Here is a 22,229-nt window from a genome sequence, read left to right as displayed (position 1 = left end):
GCAAAATTCAAGATAATTCGACAATGAAAACAATGAGAAATACTTACGTGTTAGGGTAACTCAAAGGGTAAGACAATTTAGTGAAGGGAATCGAAATAAATTAAGTCATAGAATTTAGTTATCAAGTTTCCGAGATTTATCGAAGTTTAAAGTTATGAAATTTTTCGAGTTACCCATATTTATTGAGTTATCACAGCGTATCTAATTATTCAATTCGAACAATGTTTATTGAGTTGTCGAAATTTACAGACACAGAGATTTAGCTGTCGAAATTTATGCATAGTTATCGAGCTATAACAATCTGACTTGTTAAGCTAATGAAATATATCAAGTTATCGATATGTATTGCATTATCATTATTTATAGAGTTAATGATATTTATCGAGTTATCGTAATGCATCGAGTTTTTTTTAACTTATATTGTTATCGAAATTTATTGATTCACCGATGTTTGTCGATTTATCGAATCGAGGTTTTTTGAATTTTTAAAATACATCGAGCTATCTTAACTTCAAGGTTATATAAGTATATCGCGTTATCACAGCTTATCGGATTTTATCGTGTTACCAGAGTGTGATCGATATTTGTCGATAGCTTTCCCGCCCAGCTGACACGAGGGGCGCAGTCCGCTATAGATTCAAGGTACAGATTCAAGGTCATCAGGTGATTGGATATGCAAAATATAGTATTTCAATTATTGATAGTTTTCTTTATAGTATCTATCAAAATTAGCCGAGTTAACGAAATTTATAAAGATATCAAAAGTTTAGCAAGTTATGGGTTTAGATCGAGAGATATATATTTTTGAGTTATAAACATTTATCGAGCCCTTGAAACGCACAGTTATGGAACTTTGTGGTAAATTATCGAGATTAGCCGAGTTATCGAATTATCGATGTGTATGAAGTTATCGAAAGTTATCGACAAACTTTAATATATCGGGGCAATTCAGAGTTATACCAAAGTCCTCAAATAACTTTCAAAGATATAAAAAATTTTAGTCACGTTTTATTTCAAAAGCAAAAGATTTTCCGGTAAGTAATTTTGTACCTTAAAAGTCAAAGACGTGCTTTGTTGATAAACCACTACAAAGCTCTCAAAAACCTAGAGAAACGGTCGAATTTCGACAGTAACTGGCACTCCTAGTACAAAAAATGGGCAAACATACTTTGTATGGGCCCATGGAGGCCTAAGTGGGCCCTTTTCCTGTACGGATGAGGGCAGCCTGGATAACCTAACCTAACCTACTTTGTATAGAAGAAAATGCGTGAACAAAAAATTGCCAAAAATCAACGCTAAGTCTCAGCTACTTTAAACTTGCACTTTATTTAAAATTTAATGGGCTACAAAACTGCATACACCGTTAGGTAGGTCAGGAAAAAATAGATAACCCAACGTTTTCACATTGCATAGGCATTATTATTTTGATTACTTTATATAATTTGTTAATTAAACAAATGAGTACAAAATGAAAAAAAAAACAATAATTCTGGAATATTAATTAAAAATATCCTGGCCAACCCACTCGCGAAATATTTCTTAACACGTTAAATTTCATACAAAATAAATTTCATCCATCAAATTTTTTTTTTGATTTTTTATAAATATTCTACAAAGTTTAAAATTTAGTTTTACAAGTTTTTATTCAGATGGTAAGCTATGTTTTCATAAATAAATAATCAAAAATTTGTAAACAAAGAAAATAAGGGAAAACTTACTAAAACGTCTCTTCCCTACACGGTCAAAAGTTTGGGTTTAATTTTTAAACCGCGCTGAGACTACTGCCTTTTTTAATCTTTTATAGTCTACTTTTTAAACCAGTCAATAGTTTTAAGCAGTAGTTTTTAATATATTCTGGTTTAAAGTTTAGTCTAAAAAGTTTGTGCTTTAAAAATCAAACCTAAATGTTTTTTTTATTCTAGTTTCTAGGTTTCATATATAGAAGATTTGGTTTAAAATCTAAACCGAAATAAAGAATGTTTGCCTCAATATGCCTTATTTTATATGTCTCTCAGAGAGAACCGAACTGTTTTAATTCTAAACCCAACATATGTGCTCTCTTGTGTTTTAAACTTGGAAGGTTTGTATTTGAAACTGAATTTGGTTTGGTCATATATGTAGTCCGAAATTTTTAACCGTGTATTTACATTCTCGCCACCATATGTATATATACATACATACATAAGTATAGTCAGCACCTTATGTATAGGCGTCTGTATTTATTTGCTTTTGCATTATGCTGCATTTATCGGATTACTTTTTACACCCATAACAGGATTACCCACCGCATGCTACGTACATACATACATATGTCCATATGTACAAACAGTGATCCACGGAACAATTTTGCATTGTTTTTTTACGATATTTAAAATATTTTTCATGGTAATATTTTTCGTAAATTTTTTTATAAAAAAATATCTCATTCTACGCAGTTTTTTAGTAAAGTAAAACTTGCATTTTTATACTAACTATTTGTCTATAAAAAAGGATGCTCGAATTTTCTTGTAAAAAATCTGATTAAAACGTTTGAACATTTGATATAAAATTTGTTGAGCTATCCTTAATTTTCACTAAAGGTTGATATTATTATATGCATGGTTTTTGTTGTAGCACGAGCTATATTACTATAAAAAGGCTACGAAAAAAATACTATGAAAAGCTTTTTGAAAATCGTAAAAAAAAATCAATGCAAAATACTCTTGAGAACCACTGTATGTACTCTGCCCACCGCCTCTTCTGCATTGATCTCTCGTCTCTCGGCACATTCGTCCGCCAGCCAGTTGTGATGCTGAAAAGTTAAGTGCCCAAACTCAACTGAGCTTGGTCGAGTCTGAAACATTTTCAGCTTAAAGGATACGAGTAAAATATTCTGGGTTAATATATAGTAAGTATAAAAGTGCTTGGCTTTAAGTGTACAAATCGCTGACAAATAAACAAGGGCGCACATACACATCAGCACACACATACACACCAGCACACACATACACACCAGCACACACATACACATGCTCACTCGGAATTTCATTCCAGTCGGGCGGTGCAGAATGTGGTTGGTTCCGAAAATAATGCCATTTTAGGTACTAATTTCTTCATGTGTAATTTGAAGTAGATTTATTTTAATCTAATTTTCACCACAATGAAAGGCTAAGAATCCGTAGGTCTTGGAAACTTCACTGCTAATATCAGCATATTGTAATGCTTTTACTTCGGCAAATAAGTCCGAACAGGAATAAAAAACTCTACACAGTTATCCAAACCAACAACAACCACCTAATACAAAATTGCCTTCTTGCTGTGTTTCACGTTGTGTAAAAGTGTATTAAAGACTTCATGGTTTTGGAACTACTACGAACCATATTATAAATACATTTTGGAAGCAACCTAGTCCGACTGGGATGTTGTCTGCTGTAAGTGTGTGTGTGTTAGTTGTCCTAACATTTGGCGAAAAATGGCCATTGCTTCGCTTCGCTTTTGGTCTATAAGGCAAGCAGCACAGGCAATTTGTTGCATGTGATTGCTTTAAAAAAAAACTATTTCATTTTTTTGTGCTTAAAACTGTCGGAAACTGTGCGACTATGCAATTTGCTTTTACAGTTTACTAAGAGAAAAGTTAAACTGAAAATTCAAGAAACGGTCAGGCGGAACCTAATAAAGTTTATGGGGACAGGAAAGCCGACGGAACTACACAGAAATATTTGTGCATACGGACATATGTAATACTAAGGTGGTCCAAAAATGCATTTGAAAAGGTAAAGTCTCACCCCCTAGGATTGTTCTATATCGAAAAAAAATTACCCGTGTTTTTTTATTTATTTAAAATAAAATATATATACCGCCAGCTGTAGCAGGACTGACCGGTTGCCATTTACTCTTGTAGCGATCAAACGAGCCTAACGCCCATCTAACTGACTGCTGAGTAAAAATATTCTTAACCGGTCTCCATATTGCTCGAAGACAGAGTCTCTTATAGATTAGTTTTTATTAAAAATTATTAAATCTTTGAAATATGCTTCAAATATAATAACAATAAAAATATAATAAAATATGCAATCCGAAGTTCACACATCCCAAAGGTTTTCGAACATTTATTTTTAAGGCAATTCAATTTTTTAAGGTATAATTTGAATTAACATCTGCACATGTGCTTTTCATTTGCCATAGCCTGTGTGTACACGGAGAAGAAAGTTGAAATGGAATAAAAATATTCAAAAAACGATATTAGGAAATAACACCTAGACGACGGGACGTACTTAGTTACCACCATTAGAGAATAATTGTTTGAAGCTTCGGCTGTTAGGCTTCGCAACATTTGAACTGTGGAAATGTTTTGCTGTATGTTGTTTTTTTTTTTTTTTGTTTTCTGACAAGGGTTTGTTATGCTATGCGGGGGTGAAATTATTATTTGTTTTTGTTAATGTTGTTAGTTGTTTCTCACCACAAGCCCGCAGAAACTTATCTACTACAAACAGCAGCAACCGGAAATAAGGTTCAACATTAATTTTAGGTTGTCATGAGGTTATTTGAATTTTGATGTTATAAAAAGTTGTTAAGCGAAATTTGGGGCAAAAGGTTGATGTAAATTGATATGTGCGTAGGTAAGCACATAAAGCTATTTAGATGCTAATCTGGCGCAGTTAATTTAACAAAGTTATGATTAACCCAGGTGCTAACGAATTTTGAATGTAAAAAAGAGAAAGTGCGGGCGGAAAAATATACATATTTACATGTGTATGTAAGTATATATTTAATGGGATACATATTATGGTAACATATTTTCACTATTCTATTAGGAATTTTGTACTCAAAAGAAAATTGTTAAAAGTTTCTGCGCGGCCCCTACAATGTAATATTTGAAGTGAGTTGCATGTCATTAAGACGCATACAACAGCATTGAAGGGAACAAACTGCGACAAACTTTGCTCGCGCGGATTACATGTACACTTACATATCATTAGTATAGTATGGAAAGGGCGTAGCTCACTACGTCGCTGAAATACAAAAAGCCGTAACTAACTAAAAATCCAAAACTCACTTTTTGTTTGATTAGGATGCATTTCATCGAATTCCGAAGTCCCCATATCGTTTTATGCAATAAAAAATTTTATTTAGTTGCATTTCAGTGACGATGTGAGTTACGCCCTTTCCATACTTTACTAACGATATGTACGAAACTACATATATATGTATATATATTTTTTTTTTTATAAAATACATATGTACATACTGGTTTTGCTGATAAAGTTTTCATAGTGGAATTCAATAGAAGTAAAAACTGCATATATTAATTATTAATGAGTTCTACTTGGAATTAAAATCACGATTCGAAGTATGAATTATTCTATGACGTATATTGCTATATTAAAGTGTAATCAAAACTAATATCTTTACATATGTTTGTATGTATACTTCCTTTTTTAAAAAAATATAAGTGTAAATTCAGAGTAAAAAGCTTAGTAACCTACTTATATGGTACTTTCAAGAAAAACGCAATCGGATGTTTAACATGAAATACTTGAATATCAGCAGGCTTTGATTTAAAATGTAATTGTAAATTGTAAATTGTACGTGACGAGTAAGTTCACTTTTGCTGCACTGATTGATTCAAATGAATCGCTAAGAGTGCTACTCATTTTAATGTGAATACCATGAGTACAAAAAAGAAATTTAAAACAAGTAATTTTTGAGAAAAAAAAAACAAAGCCGACTTCAATTCTCATACAAATGATTAAAAGTAACGTTAATTTGTTCATGATGCAATGATCGGAACTTTACCAAATTAGTACGGTACTAGGCCAAGTACTAGCAAATGTGTAGGCGCTAAATATTTTCAGTTTTTTCTTTTATTGTCCCGAAATACAAATGTGCGACCATCAAGGGCCGACATTTCAACAGTTAGTAAATATGGACTATTATCACTCAAATAAATAAATATGTTGGACATTTGCCACCACAGATCAGCCACTGTTTGTGTAAACAGTGTCAAATTTCAGACAAAAAACCAAATAAATCAGATTGAAAGAAACTCTCATGAAATTCTAGCTGATGCTATCGCTTACCAATTCTGAAGCACAATGCAGTTTGCTGTTCCAGAAAACAATTCCCGAATAGTAGACAGCAACCACTTGAGAGTGCCGCATTACCAAAAAAAAAATATGCAGAAGCAAAAAAACACTTGAAGAGTCACTGCCAGCAACCGTTGCAGTGGCGCGCAAATGCAGAAGCACTTGAAACACACAACACCGGAAAGAACCTGCCGACGAGGCATTAGTGCTGCATGTATGTATGTATGTGGATACATACGTAAACGTTCCAGCTGTGCGCCTACGCATGCGCAGCAGGGAACAATGCTGTCCACTTGTGCTGGAATAGAAAATGAGTGTGCGTACATTAGACTACAAACGAGTATATGCATACATTTTCTTTTCCATTTATATCTTTACTACCTAACCTGACGACCAAAGTTACTAAGCAGCTAGCCATGCTTATCAGATGCGGTGGCACTGGTTGGTTGCTGCGGCTACGCCAATCTAGGCATGATAATTGCTTTTTGCCCTCGTCTTCATCCGGCACTAATGCGCTCTTCCTAGTTTTCTTTTAGCTTTTTCTGCTTCTTTTCTTCAGTAAGTATGGGTCTTATTAGAAACGATTTTATATAAAGATATTGCTGGCATATTCATATTATTAAATAAGCACATTTCGATATGAAATTGCTTTTTTATGTAACTACATTATTACGTAGTAAGTAAGTGGTTTGGAGAAACGTGGGCGCCCCAAGCGAGCGTACGTCCTCAGAATGTGTTTGGGGTAGAGCACATTCAGATATCCGCATTTTATTTTTAATTACGATTTAAGTAAGTAAGTAAGCCCTGGTCATGCTAGGCAAGCAATAAGACGCTGCAGCATTTAAACGCCTCTTCGAAGTTCATTAAGATTTAATGTTTGCCACATCAAACCATATTTTACTGAAAAACATATTTTAGGCTGCAAGGTAAATTAAGGTTTACTTCTCTTCATTTCAGCCAGCGACATGACCCACTCGAGCGAGCTGTTTAAAAGTACACAAAATTTCTTCTCAGAAAAATAAAAGCGTTTAGGTGTATGTACGACTGCCGCAAGTGTACAGAAAGATACTTACATACATACATACATACATGTGTCCCAAAGCACCAAGTGGAAAGTTATTTTTTTCGTAGAAAAAATAATAATTTAACGCCGCCCACTCATTACCGCCACGTAAATTTCCCAGCCTTAAGTATGAGAACATTTTCACATTGCGCGCCCTAAAGCTTCGCGTAGGCAAATAAAAAAGTAAAGCATATTAAGTACACATAAAGGTAAATACGAGTAGCAACCAGTGATCGGACTTAAAAAATTGTGTAGTAGAATCTGGAAAAATAAGGTAGATTAAAAAAAAATTTGGTAGATCTCAGGTTTTGGATCAAACTGTGTACAAAAATTAAAAAAATTCTACAAGGTTTCACCTAAATTGCAAACCTTTTAATTGGAATCTAAAAAAATTAATTTTAGTATAATAAAGTGCAAGATTGAAGTTGCTAAAAATTGCGTTGAGTTTTAGCAATTTTTTTCCTTGAAAGTTTAAAGCAGTTCATAACATATTTTGAAAGATATCTGCAAGCTTGCGGAGTGCTGCCAGCTTTTCTTTTTATCACATCACGATGTAGCGAACAAATGTGGCACGTTCCAGAAACCGCTACTTGGGATTTGCCGATTTTGACAATTCTCTAGTAAAAAATAACCGTTTTCTGTCGAAAAATTGAACAGTTTATTTCATCCTCCCATTCTGCCTGTTGTTGGTGTTTAGTGTTGGACAAATTTTGCTCTTAAAATTAAGAAAATTATGTCGAGCAAAAATAAAACCACTCAAAAACGCGAATATGTGGTAGATTTCGGGCCTTGTGTGGTAGATGCTCAAAAAAGTGGCAGTTCTACAACAATGTGGTAGTAGTCCGATCACTGGTAGCAACAGCCGCAACAGCGATAGGCGCAAAGAAAATTGTAAACGCGTTTAGCATTTTGGGGCTGAGCGCAATAAATGTGTCTGGGCAATTGCCTCGCTATACAAAAAAACCAACAAAAATACAAAAAAAACTTCAATAAAAGCTAATCGTTAGACCGTAAAGTATAGCTGTCTTCGTAGCAGTGTAGTATGTATTTACCTTTATTGTTGTTTGTTACCTTTATATAGCTGCTGTTGCGGCCACTTAAAGATGCTACGCTTCATTTGCCAGTGCTTTTAGTGAAACGTGCGTTATAACGACTAGTCAGTCGGCTAGTCAGCCTACTGTACGGCAAGCGCGTAATCAAACCAACGACCACCAGCTGGCAATTGACGCATCCTCCTTTTTTCCTGCTGCTGCTGCTGCTTAATGCAAGTTTTTGTAGACTTTCTTATTTAAGGGCACATCAACTAATTGGACTCCTGGGTATAGAATTCGTTGCTAGCCACAAATGGCGAAAATTTGTGGTGAAAATCACTCTGACCTTAGAAATGATTTTTGTTTGTGTGCACTTTCTCGGAAACGGATGTTATTAGCCACAACATGTTTCTAGGAATTAGAATTTGGATAGCAAAAAACAAGAAGGTTAGGTTATGTGAAATATATTTGGGTTTGCAGTTGTGAATCGCACGATTCGGAGCGAGAAAAAATCTTTATTTATTTATTATATTTGAAGAAAGCAGTTTCAACGAATAAGTAATGCATGTAGTGTATTCAATTACTTAACTGAATAATTTTCTAATAATTTCGTCTTTGGTGTGAAGCCTTAAAATTTAGGTACACAAAGCGAAGATTGGAGCAAATAAATTTTGTTTTTTATGTTGAAAAGTCTTTTGGTAAATGTGAAAATATCTACTCTGCCTCTCTTTCACTGTAAGCGCCTTAGTAGCTTCGCGGAGGAGAGCCGCTGTATTTTAACCCTTCTTCTTCTTTTTGATTGGCGCTGTGACCACCTGATAGATTTTGGCAGAGTCTTTTCAACTTACTTCGTCTCTCTGATCTTAATTCTCTCTTAGTATCGAATTAGAAACTATTATATTTTTTTCACATTTTTCTATCCCAAATACATAGCGCGTAATATGGTTGAAAGCCACCTCAATTTTATGCGCTGATTGAGAGTCTAACTTGCTATAAACTAATTCAGGATAGCATATTATCGGAAGTATAAGCTGTATTGAAAGTTTCCGCCTGATATCAATTGGTCTAAAAGCGGCAGACATTCTTAAATTACTCAAAATATAATACATCCTTCCAACAATGGAGTTTATATGACTCGTAAGACTAGTAATAATAACATAACCCAGATTAGTTACCTCGATTAAATTTTTTTTTCGTTTATTTTAAGGTTTAATATAACTAATCTACACAATATGTATGGAATACAATAGACTTAAAATATTTATTTAAATTTAGTAAAAGAAAGTGAAATCCCACTCAGTCATAAACCTTCAAAAATTGTACATACTCACCCACTTACAACTTTTATAAACCATTTTCCTAATTCCATGAATAGAAAATTAAGTAAGTGGTGCAATATTGTGTAAAATTTTATATTTCCTTAAAAAATATGTTCAAGGGTGCTTGTGTCACATGCTTTGCAAGGGAAATTTAGTATGTATACAAACTTTAAATGCCTACAGGATATTTTGTACCTACATATTAAGTATTAAGGAGGCAAGTACAGCACACAGTGCCCAAGTAAAGAAAGATGCTTACAGAAAATGAAAGCAAGTTGCTATTCGAACACAAATTAACCTTAAAGCAAAGCCAACCAACAAAGTAACCGCACACACACACACACTTAAAAGCAGATAAACACAAAATATAATACCTGAAAATGCATTGTATAAAAGTAACGCAACTCAAAAGCTTCATAGAGTAACTTCCGGCAAGCTTAAGGATCCTACCACAATAGGTAGAAACCCACATATATATGAACGTGTGCCTTTGCTTATGTATGTATGTGTGATACATTTGTTTTGTGTGTTTGCAGTTGTGTGCGCATATCCTTTGCAATTTCTTGCTTACAAGCTTATAAGGATGCTCATCTCGCAACCTAAACATGACCATAAAAGAAGGTAAATAACAAAAAAGGTAAATAAAAGCAATGGGCGTGCATGCGGGTGTTTATACATATATTGTAGTGTAGGTATTTAATGAAACCGTTGCGATCAATAGAAGATAGAGGGATGTAGTGAGAGGAATTAGCAGCAGCAGCAGCACTAGCGCTCGGTGATGGCAGCCTTTTGTAAGCGTATGTATGTACCTATAACCCATTGGAATCGCACAACTAAAGGTAAAAAATTGTTAGCATATACTCAAGTAGCTGTGTACACTGTACACATCAATGTACATATGCATCCATATATGGCTCAATCCCATGGCACGCTATCTTTTCATTCTAAATAAATTTGTAAATATGTATGTATATATTCAAGTACATACTTGTGTTTGTATGTAAGTAAGTAAATCGAATACCCAAATAGAATCAGGCTAATGGCAAAGTGGTTTGAGTAGCTCTATTCTCGTTCGAACAATAGCTGAATGAATGAATAGTCGCTAAAACTGTTACACATATCCATACTTATGTACGTAGTACTTTACGTGTACGGAATACTGTAATAAATAAATAATAAACGAAGCGTGTTAGTAGTGCAAACAAAAAATAAATAAAGAAGCAGATCGCTTGGTCGGTGAATCGCTTGCGAGCGAAAATAAGAAGATTGGGTGAATTCATAAATATGTACATGCATACATACATACAACGGCAACAAAAAAAAGTGCAAACAACGATAGTTTACGTGCAAATGAAGCGCAGAGAAGGTGATTTGGGTGCCGCAAATGAGGAGTTTGGGGGGTAAAATAGGTGCAAAGCAGCGACAGCCGCCAAGCGCTGATGAAGGCTTCGTGGTGCTTGGAGTAACCTCGATGCTGAAAGGTAAAACAAAAAACTAAAAATAAAACGAGGTGAATTTTCTGAAAGCAGAACATGGTGGAGAAAAAAAACTAACCCGAACATAGCTTTTACTGAGTATAGAACAATAAGGCAACATCAAATAGCTCGACTTAATAAGTATTCATGCTGAGTTACCCATACAAATTGGAGTTGAAAAGCAACGTGCCACAAAAGGTTGCACTACAAATAACATCATAACCTGACACGAAGATGCAAATAGAATGAAAAAAAAAATAAAATTTGTTAGTAGATGTTGAAGCAAAACAAAAATATATAAAATAACAACATATAAGGACAGCGCTGTCTCCGGCTAACTTTCATACCTTTCAAGATTGTAAGAAGATTTATAACCCAATAAATACCAAAACGAGGACGACATCGTATCGAATTCGAGACGAAGTCGAGAAAATAAATTTCTCGAATATATTTTTGGTTGTGCTTGTAAAACCTTGAAAAGGATATTTATTTATTTACATACATATGTACTAATAATGTTAAATTATTTGCAACACATTATCTGATATCCTTAGAAAAGGAAACATCCTCTGTTGCTATTGCATTTCCATTAAAAAGATGAATAATTTAAGCATTTCTCGAATCGCCAACGACGCGAAAAACTAGTAATATTCGATTTGCTAAAGATAGGTGACTCTCCTACGAATTCGAGTCCGCCGATCTATCGCCGCGAAGTATCGTCTCGATAGTTCTAGTAGAGAAAACGAGCTTGTCTCGAATTCGAGGAAAATTCGTTGTGTTTATTGGGAAGTTACATTTTTGAAGTGAAATTTCTCTGCGTTCGATCGGGAGTAAATTCGGTTGTAATGAAAAAGCGACATATTCATTGGGATCTAATTTGAAACTGCAATGAAACGAAAAAGCTACAGGAGAAGGGAGACGATCGGCGGGCAGTTTGGGCACGATTGAAATAAAGATTAAGATTTATGTTAAGACTAAGATTTTTATTAAGATCAAGAGTTGGATTGAGGTTCAAATTGAGATTGGGATTCGGATTGAGATAAAGTTTAAGATTATGATAAAAATTAATACTAAGATTTATATTAAGATTAGGATAAGATAAATATTAGATAAGGTTTAGGTTTAATATAAAGATTAAGAGTAAGATTTATTTAGGATTAAGATTAACATTAATATTTCGATTGAGGTTGAAATTAAGAATGAGATTGGTATTACGATTTAGATTAAGATCAAGATTGCTGTTAAGATTAATTTTAAGACCGAGATTAGGGTTAGGATTTTGAAAAAACAATATTAAAATTAAAATTAAAATTAAAATTAAGATTAAGATTAGGATTAATATTAATATAAAGATTAGGATTAAGATAAAGATAAGGATCAAAATTAATAACAATTTCAAATTTAGATAAAATTTTAGATTAAGATTAAGATTGAGACAGAGCTTGAGGTTGAGATTCAGATTAAAATTCAGATTAAGCTTGAGACTTAAAGCTTAAACAGACGGCAGCGTTTATCCGGATTAACTCGGACTTAATCCGGACCAACTGCAGTTGATTCCCGAGTTGATACGGATAAACGCTGTCGTCTGTTTATTCTTTAAGATAGTTGTTCATTATTATATAGTATGGTGACCTATACGAAGAAATGACCAGAGAACGACATCCCCTATTCAAGCGCCGTGCTCATACGATGCTGCGACGCTATTTCGGCATCAAACCATCAACCATTGACGCAATGAATTTTGACAATAATCTTATATTAACCTTTGATACCTCTGTATCGACACAAGTCGTTGTAGAGATGGTCTTTCGAGTGTAATCGCCATCTAATAAGAGGCTGGGCAACGGACGACAAAGTTTTTTACACTTGCTTCTTCTTCCAATCAGCAGCTGCGAAAAAAGTTTGGCGCGCGCACTTCTAATCTTAAGGCACGTACTCCAATCAGACAGGGATCTGTAAGAATTTTGAGAATAGATACCCTATTCAATTTTAACCCCAAGTATGCTACTAAATGCCGAGTAGCGTCCCAGATAGCCAGTACCTCCGCCCAGAATACTATTCAGTTGTCAGAAAGTCAAAATGATGTTTCTAGTTTTAGCTTTTGAAAATAGACTCTACCTTTGATCTTTCCGTCGAGCTTGAAGTCATCAGTATAGATATTCATGGCGTTGCATATGCGGTGAGATCTGATGTACAAGTAGTATGTAGATGGTAGTAGTACTTGTAGGTACCAGTATAATCTCCTGCTGCCTGACTGCTTGAGTCTGATGGCTGCAATAAAAACTATCTCTCGAGAAATTACTTTAATTGTAGGCAAGTGTAGGATGACATTAAGAGCCTCAGTATGTTAACAGTATAGAGCTCCAATTGTACATAATTCCAAGGTTTTTTATATCTTTGGGAGGGATTTAAATAATGTTGATTTATTAAGGGTAGGCTACTAAACTAGAGCTACATAGAAAGAAGTAAGACGAACAACGGTTAAGTAGTGGTTTCATAAGATCGCATAAGACTAAGGATAGTTCTCCTAAATGGTTACCTCAACATCGGTATAAGCAATAATCTCATATCCATCCAACGCAGCCTTTGTGGATTACGCAACCTGATGTACCTGCTATTTGATTATAAAAAGGCGCCTGTGTACGAAATATCTTTAAAACTGAGCGACCAGTTTGCGTTAAAAGCGACAGACTGCCAGTTAGGTGAACATTGTAACAGTATGCAAATTCCCCAAAAAGTTTTGGAAAGTGATGCTGGAGTGACAGTCCTTGGCCAGATATAAATCCGGGTGGTACCGGTTACGTAGACCCGACTGCCTTTTTGATCTGTTTGGTATATACAAGTGTTTATAGGTTCCTTCTTCTTCACAAAACCATCGTACAAAAGTTATAACACCATTTCATGTAAAAGGTATAAAAAGAAGTAAAAGTAAAAATTTGTATTGTATAAATACATACAAATCCATATATAAGGGCATGAAGGCTCACACAAACACACAAAAGTCATAGTAAAAGTTTATGGCACTAATATACGTTTTATGTGACCCGAAAAGATGCTTGGTAAGTGCTTGACAGGTATTCAAATTTGAAACGGACAAGTTGTTTTGCTGTCTGCTGCATAAAATATTGATGACCGCTGTCTTGTGCATGCTTAAACCTTTCTTCAATTTCCCTTTTATTGTTTTTGCTTTTTGTGTTTTTTCTTTTTAATACCTATCCTCACTCGCCTCATTTATCCAAAAGTTTATTTGTATGTAGTACGCGACTGTAAGCTGAGAAGTTTGTGCTGAGATTTTCTGTACTTACCTATTCTTTATGGAAATGGAATATGTTTGTGCAAAAGGATTTGTAAATGAAATTGCAACGACTTAAGGATTCTGGAAAATATTGCTTGTGAACTGAAAAAAGGTTAGTTTTGATTGAAATGTGGGCACAGCACAATTTGTAAGCTGTTGGAAAAAGGAAAATAGTTATTGCTTAAGGATGTACGCAGGTAAATTTTAATAGAAACAATTGAGTAAAATGGCATATAACAAGCGATTGCTTAGTAATTTAAATTTATTTCTCACCTATCTTATCCAGAAGGCAACAGATTTTTTTAGCAAAATAATATGATTTTTATTTTAGTGAATTTTAATGCAATGTCCCAAAGATACATGAACTGGCTATAGAAGTGAGCAGGCATTCCATTTCCCCAATTATCATTTAAGCAACTAAAAAAATTATTGCTTTATCAAAGCTAAATTAAAATCAGTCCAAGCTTTTTTTTTGACGCAATAGCCCTACTGGTCGCAGTGTTCGATTTATCTTATCTAGGGTGCCGATAAAAAGAAATTACGCACAAGACATGCATATCAAGTGGTTTAAGACATGTTCCGGTCTTCGAGCAAATTTCTTTAATTAGCCTACCAATAGCTATGTATATGTCCTATAATAAATGAGAAGTCCTTTAAAATATATTCTGGAGTTGCATTGGGCATCACTCGAAACCTGAAGTCGTTTAGTTCTTCTTTTTCTTCCCATTTAGCACTAAAAGTGTTCGTTGGTTTAGACGAAGTTAAAAAAGGCATATGAACTAGATACTAATGAAATTTGATCCCAGACTAGACGCGTAATAGTTTCGGAAAAGTGCTGAACAAGTCCTGAAATGATGTCGGAAAAGTCTCGAGCTGGTCCCGACCTAATCCCGGAATGGTCCCGAACAAGACCCGTAAAAGACTTCTCGAAAAAGTCATGAACCAATCCCGCTTTGGTCCCAAACTAGTTCCAGGCTTGTCCTAAACTATACCCGAACTTGTCCTGAACTAGTTTCGAAAACTTCCGGAACTATCCCAACAAGCAGCGTTGCTAAAGCAGGTGATTACTATTTACTATTTCTCAAATCGTTTTGGTTTACGCGTGACGTTTACGGAAATTTTTTTACTTGGTCCTTCTATTTTGTTCGCCATAGGTCGACATCTAAGGATATATTCAACGGAGCGTGCTCATTTAAGATTACGAGATGTCCAAGCCATCGCAAGCATTTGATCTTAAAGCGTTTCACTATGCCCCACCCACACGAACAGGGAAATAATTCTTGCAGAAAACAGTACTATGAAAATCCCCCAAAAGTCCTCTCATCGTTGTTTGACCTTGTTTTTGTTTCTGCACCATGATAAGAGATTTGTCGAACGTCATCTTTAATCGTCGAGGGAGAGCTTTGCTTTACGAATGCATATATAGCGCAAAGCAGCAGTTGTTGGCAATAATTATTCTTCGCTTGATCTCCTGATTAACGTTAGTGGTGGTGTTAATTCTGGATCTTATGGTGGATCGGATGGTGACCATAATACGTCGTCCCCATGGATTGTGCCCCATAATCAATCCTATCAAGGATCGTAGATCACTCCTTCTTTGTCTGAGAAGGAATTTTGCTACCATTCTGTCAGGCCTTTTCAGGAAACACTCCGGTCCAATGGGACGCTACACATAACCGCAGTTTGCCAATTCATCTACCAGTTCGTTGCCTTAAATATCACTTACTGCTCTGACAACCTTCCAAACAACTCTCTGTGCCCGAAACTTCGATCGTCGTATCGAAATCGATCTGCAGAGCATAGAAAAAATTCAAACCACTGCCAAAATGAAATTGTAAGTAGAAAGAGCGAAAACCAAAAATTAAACTCTTATTTTGGAAAGTGTTCTTTTTTTTTGAGTGAGATTGAAAGTAACCTACTAGATTTAGTATTAAAATAAAAACTATTCTCATTTAGGATAAAAAAATCATAAAAAAGTGAATTCAAGATGATTTCATTGCAAACCTTATTTTTTACAGCTGCTCTGGCTGCCATTTTCTACTTTAAGTCGAAATTTTGCTTAGATCTGCATTTCTAAAAACTAAGTGAAACTAAGCATTTTACCTTCGTAATAGTAAAACCGTGTCCCTTACATTCACACATACATTTATGATTGCCAATAAAAACATATGTATACATGTGCACAAGTGTATGCATGTCTGCACATGCATATGCATGTATGTAGTATATTTATGTTTAGATGGAAATTAATGCACAGTAGCATAGTAGTTAAATGAAATTATTACACAAGTGTAAGTGAAAGTTTTCATTGCTCAAAGTACAAGTGCCACTCTGCACAATTATGAGCAGTATAAATAACTACATATTAACCATTTATGAAAAGCGCAAAGTCAAAATAAACTACAAGACTTATGTACTACAGATGTCTGTGGGAAAAAGCGAATGATAGCGAGTTGCTGCCACCTGGCTGCGCAATGGAAGCGCACGCGGACAAGTTTCTAACTATAAAATATGTATTTACATACTAGCAAAAATATTCTCACTTCGAAAATGATACCTACTTAATTTATGAGTAACTCGAGCAACTATATTCACGTACAATTAGATAAAGTAATACATACTTGGAGGAGAGAAGGTGCAGTGCTCCGAACATGCACATGCATATCTAATATATTTTTGCATGTGTATGTATGTATTTGAGAACCCATAGTTATTTGCTAGCTGTGCCCAGGTGCTGTAGCACCAGTAAAGAAGCTGTCGCGGCCAACACATATTCACCTTAGGGCGGTCCAAAAATGCATAGGAAATTCTACTTTTTGGAATTTTCTTGCTGCCACCCATAGAAATAAATAAAATGGAAAGTAGGTATTTTTTTACTATGGACTCAATTAAAATTTGACTGTGCTGCCGCGGTTTTGCAGTTTTCAAAACATTTTATTTGCGGGAAATAAATTTTTTTCGTTGAATTGCTTTAAAATCGTTTAAAATAAATATTTTTCGACCGAATAAAAATATTTCCCTTCAGAAATATTCCAGCAATAGAACTACGATGCAAATTTAACTCTAAAATTTTACTAATTGTTTTTTCAAAGACCGCCGTCACGGTTAAATGTTAACCAATTAAAAAAAATTCTCCATATTCTTCAGTTCTAGGTGGCTGGAAAAAAGCGCGAGTACCAGGCACTCATGAAATTTGATGTGTAGATACCATCCGTGATCCAAACTAGGCCCGAAAAATTTCCGACCCGAAATAGTTCCGAATTATATCAATAAAGAGTGTTGCTAGAACAGCCGTTCAATTTATTTTTCATTTGTACTTCTTCTAAATTCTTATTGGTTTACGCGTGACGATTTACGTAAATTTTGCCCACACTGGGAGCAAATCAGCCTTATCCTGAGTGAATACACATAAGCGGGAAAGGGAAGTGAACGATAACGGGCGAGACTAAAACTCATTATAAGGCTGAATTTGTTTACACATCACAAAATTTTGTACCACCCTAATGTAGTACTCATATGCACATCATTTCCAGCTGAGGTGTCATTAATCTTACTACGTTTGAGATGGAAGAATTATAGCATGCATGAATCCAAATATGATGGTGTGATGATGAGAGGAGAGCATGCAAGCGGTAAGAAATCGTGTATGTAAGCGTGGCGAGATGAGTTGAGCAGCCTTCCTAACGTCTGAACTATTTCGAAGTTCCTCGCGCAACCTGTGCTACTCAGGTGTAAACTGATAGTTAAAGTGGGGCTAAAAAAAAAAACACTGAGCATGAGGGAGCCACACACACATACATGTGGTTAGTGAGCAAGAACATATATTCATAGTCATGGTTAAGACGGCAGTCATATGTTGGCGCACAATTTAACCATAAACATGTGTGGCAGGGAGTTCAGCTGCAAGCAACTTTGATAGGGTTACATCTTTGCTTTTCCCTAAGTTTTCTTTGAGAACAAATATGAATAATGATGCTATGTTTCATTTGTGTCAGACGATTGATGGTAAAACATTTGTGGATATCACTTTGCACTTTGTGTGCAAAATTTAAGCGCAATCATGCTGAGGTGCATAAAGCGGGAAGTGAAAGAGTTGTGATTGCGTAAAATTTGCGCAAGGGTTTGAATTTGAATGTACAGAAGCACTGAAAGCAGCAACAATGTAGATTTTTATTTTTTTAGTTTTTAGGCATGAAGGACAAACGATTACAAATTTTTCAAGTTGGCTGCGTTAAATGGAAAATTTTGTTAAAACTATTTTAAGCATTTAAGTGAAGAACGGAAAAACGCTAAAAACTAATATGTAGTTTCACTCGAGAAGTAATACATATGTATAAGTTGGATGATTGAATCTTGGAATAGTTTTCTGAACTGATTTCGGTAAATATTTCGCCATCTGAAACTATGAAAAAATGCCGGTGGAAACGAGCTTAAGACTCACTCACAGTTTGTTTCACACCAATCCATTTCCATATCTACCCGCCCTTATTGGAAACCCATTTACCTAGTGGAAAAATATTTAGAGGTTGGAATACTTGAAACTCGGATCTATTCGATTTAAGTGTTAAAATAGCCAAGTGATATTTAAAAATTATGCGGTTTTCTGATGCCCGTCTTTCGTATTTTTTTGTTTTTGTCGAACGAAAATACCCAAAAAAATCGTCGGTTTCTCAAAAGAACAAACGGTTTTGATTCTTGCAGATAATTCCTTAAAAAAAATTAATATGAAATGTATTTAATTAATGGATTACTTGCATTTTTAATTTTTATCGTGAGTGTCGCGAATAAAATCTATTTAAATATTTCCCCTCTATAAAATGCTATTAAGATACCCTCCACAAAATTAAAATTGTATAACATTTATTTGGGTTGAATTTCTAAAAACAACAAGAATATTCATTCTTTTGACGATTTCGTAAAAGTTATTCGAAATTCTCAAAAATTTTTCCAGCTTAAGGAAATAAAGGGCTCTGTTTTTTTTTTGTTTAACATACTTATATGTGCTCATAAGTTGTAACTTACCTTTAAAATTTCACAAATGCCAGAAAAATCTGCTAAGATTTATAATATTATCTTTAGTCTTTTTACTGCATGTTTTGCTTTCAATCACTCTTATATATGTAGGTTGCGAGTATTTTTTTCCTTTTTATTGATTATATTTATATGTACTTTGTATTTTATTATTTTTAAGATTATCTGGGATTTCAAGTCAAATTTTCCCCATGTGATAAGATGCGAATAATCTGTTTTGTTAATTTTTGCAATTCTCAGAAAAATATCATCTGTTTGACCTCATGCAACGAACGCTGTAAATGGAAAAAAACGACAGTCACTTTATTATCAGTTTATTATTTATAAATATGTACGTTTAAGTGCTATTTAATAACAACAATGAATAAGCAGAAATTAAAATATAATCCTATTTTTTGTGTAACTTGAATCTGACGATATCGCTGGGAGACGTAGCGTATTGCCCTTACATAAAACAACTTCTAACAAGTAGTTTCTTGCATCTCACATTCACCTTGGTTAAAAGGTTATTTATTCTTCATTCTACTCTAACCAGTAGCTCGTCTCTGCAACTCTTCCCTATCGATTATTTCTATGCAGAAACGAGCTACTAGAAAAACTAAATGTTTTTACACAGTAGTCAAGATAATGAGTTTACGCCACAATATTGTAGCATAGCTTCAGTAGGTTCTTTTCTCAGTGTGTGTTCGGACCCTTGCAGCCACTACACAGTGGTCTAAAATCAAAAAGTACGGTCCAAATAAGCGTAGAGCCTCCAATTGTTAACTGATTTGCCAAGAGATTCTGATTAAGTCCAATTTTCGAATTTTTATTTGTTTATATACATTTTTTTTTTTGCAAAATACAGAGAAAGTAGCAGTTTTCTTCTTCTGTTCCTGTTAATGAATTTTACTTAAAAAAACTTTACTTACTAAAAACTATTAAAGGGTTCAATAATTACAGGTATTGTTTTCCCAGAGAGCGCATATTCCGATCTGCCTTATTTGAAAAATATCATTGTTGCCTGCACTAAAAGGTTTACTGTAAACTAAAAGGTTTACTGTAAAAACAAAGCCAGGTAAAAGTAAAAGAATCAACATTGAACTGCGTCAAAACGAAAATAAGGGAGCATGAATTTCGATGTGAAGCAAAACACTCTGGGAAGACAATACCTGTATTTATTGTACCATGATTAAAGGGTTTCCCAAAATGAAATACGTTGAAATTTGAACTTGGAATTTTTCACTAATTTTTTATTTTTATTTTGAAAATAATTTCTCTAATTATCCGCAAAGCGTGCTCGAAACGTAAAAAAAAAAATAAAAAACATACATTTTGTTATACAAAACATAATAGGCTATAAAAAATCTTGATTTTTAAGAAAAATGTTCGCTTACCAAAGACTAGAAAATGTTTTGCTAACCGGTATCTATAAACAACATTAATGTTATACTTAGGGAATTCACAAGATGTCGTAAGCGTCGTAAATTCTTACAGCCAATTTCACGAGAGTAATTTAAGTAAAAAAATGATTTTAATTTTTTGAATTTTATATAGAAATTGTCAGAAAATAAGTAATCATTTTCCATTTCAATTGCTGGTGAAATCCGGTTGTTAAAATAGTAAACATTTTTTAAGTAAAATCAAGGCAAATTTTTTTATAGGGATTTGTAACTAAAGCAAAACGTTTTTTTTTTTTTAATTGATAGAAAATATATAATTAGCTCCCATTTTACCCTGCGGATGCCCTAAAACCCATTTACCCAGTATTTTACATTGAAAAATTTTACCGACTAAAAGGCTTTGCGACGCTTTTGACGTCTTGTGAATTTTATTGTCTTAGTAAACTTAACAGATTTTTTCCTTATCATAATCGTTGATATTTTTGCATTAATCATTTGTTTAAAATACAATTTTCACTAAGCTGTTACCGCATTTTCCCCTCGCTTGCGAGACTCATCTAAAGATATGGTTTGGTTTATTATAAAGCTATTAAGAAGCCAGCGGGAATTTCCAAAGCACTGAATAACAATTAATATTCGCTATTTTTAATGATAGATAAGCTTTTGCCAAAGACAGCAATTTACGTACAAACTTAATGAAGGCTCTCCTCAATAGCAATTATAGTCGCTGCTGCTAATTAAAACTGGTTTTGCGAGGTTTTACTTAAATGTTAGTGCCGTTGCCAGTTACATTTCCATGTAATGGACAGAAGTCGAGAGAGCGATGGTATCTAAAAGAGCAAAGTTTAATAGGTGTGCATGACATTTCTCCTCTGATTTGAGGTCTCATCATCGAACACAATATAATTGGTTGATTGACCGGCATTCTCGCTCATCGATGAGCCATTCTTTTTTAAGTCGGACGGAATTCGTAAAAAAATTACTTAATTTCTTCGATTCGCTTAATTTTATTTTTTTGCGGGTGCTATACATGAAATAAGCTAACACGTGTTCGAGGAATTTTTTTCTTATTTTTTTTTTCTTGGGAGATATGATCTGTCAAAGTTTGGATTTTTTCGTGATTCTGACTAATCATGTACTTCTTCAGATCGTTACATCTCGGGTTCTGCTGATCGCAGAGACTTCATCAGGTTATTTGTGGAACAGAAAGAAGCCTAGCAAGTTCTAGCAGCTGGAACTTGTTTCAATAGTTAAACCAGGGATAAATGAGCGTTGCAATCCCAATAGTAGCTATTGGCGCAAAGTAGTTACACACTTATTGCTGTGGAAATCGGTTGCTGTAAGGGGGTTTCGCCGCTCCCAAAACACTGTGTGCCGATGTTGAATGTTACTTACATATCAAAATGCATGCAATCACAAAATGTCTGAATAGAAATTTAATTATAAACTTGTTGCATATAAATTATAATTGCATTATTACCGAACGTGCTTAAACGAAAAGGTTTGAGAGGGAAAATGAAACTTTTAGAAGCGTTTTCAAGCTTTGCTGCTTTGACAAGTGTCACCGC

The 22,229-nt window shown here is 34.4% G+C and overlaps 1 long non-coding RNA gene across 1 annotated transcript in view; it reads right to left on the bottom strand.

Annotated features, from left to right (window-relative positions):
• LOC118737776 overlaps window positions 1-19,549 on the bottom strand; it is a 236,087-nt gene extending 216,538 nt beyond the window's left edge. Inside the window, exon 1 of the long non-coding RNA XR_004992840.1 lies at window positions 19,271-19,549. This is a non-coding gene — a long non-coding RNA (uncharacterized LOC118737776). The remainder of the gene's footprint in view (window positions 1-19,270) is intronic.
• Between the last annotated feature and the right edge of the window lie 2,680 nt (window positions 19,550-22,229).

Source organism: Rhagoletis pomonella, unplaced genomic scaffold (assembly GCF_013731165.1).
Source record: "Rhagoletis pomonella isolate Grant_MI unplaced genomic scaffold, Rhpom_1.0 Rhpom_scaffold_00004, whole genome shotgun sequence".
In the NCBI taxonomy this organism is placed as follows: Eukaryota; Metazoa; Arthropoda; class Insecta; order Diptera; family Tephritidae; genus Rhagoletis; species Rhagoletis pomonella.
The sequence above is the reverse complement of the archived record's forward strand: the minus strand, read 5'-3'. Positions and strand labels throughout refer to the sequence as shown.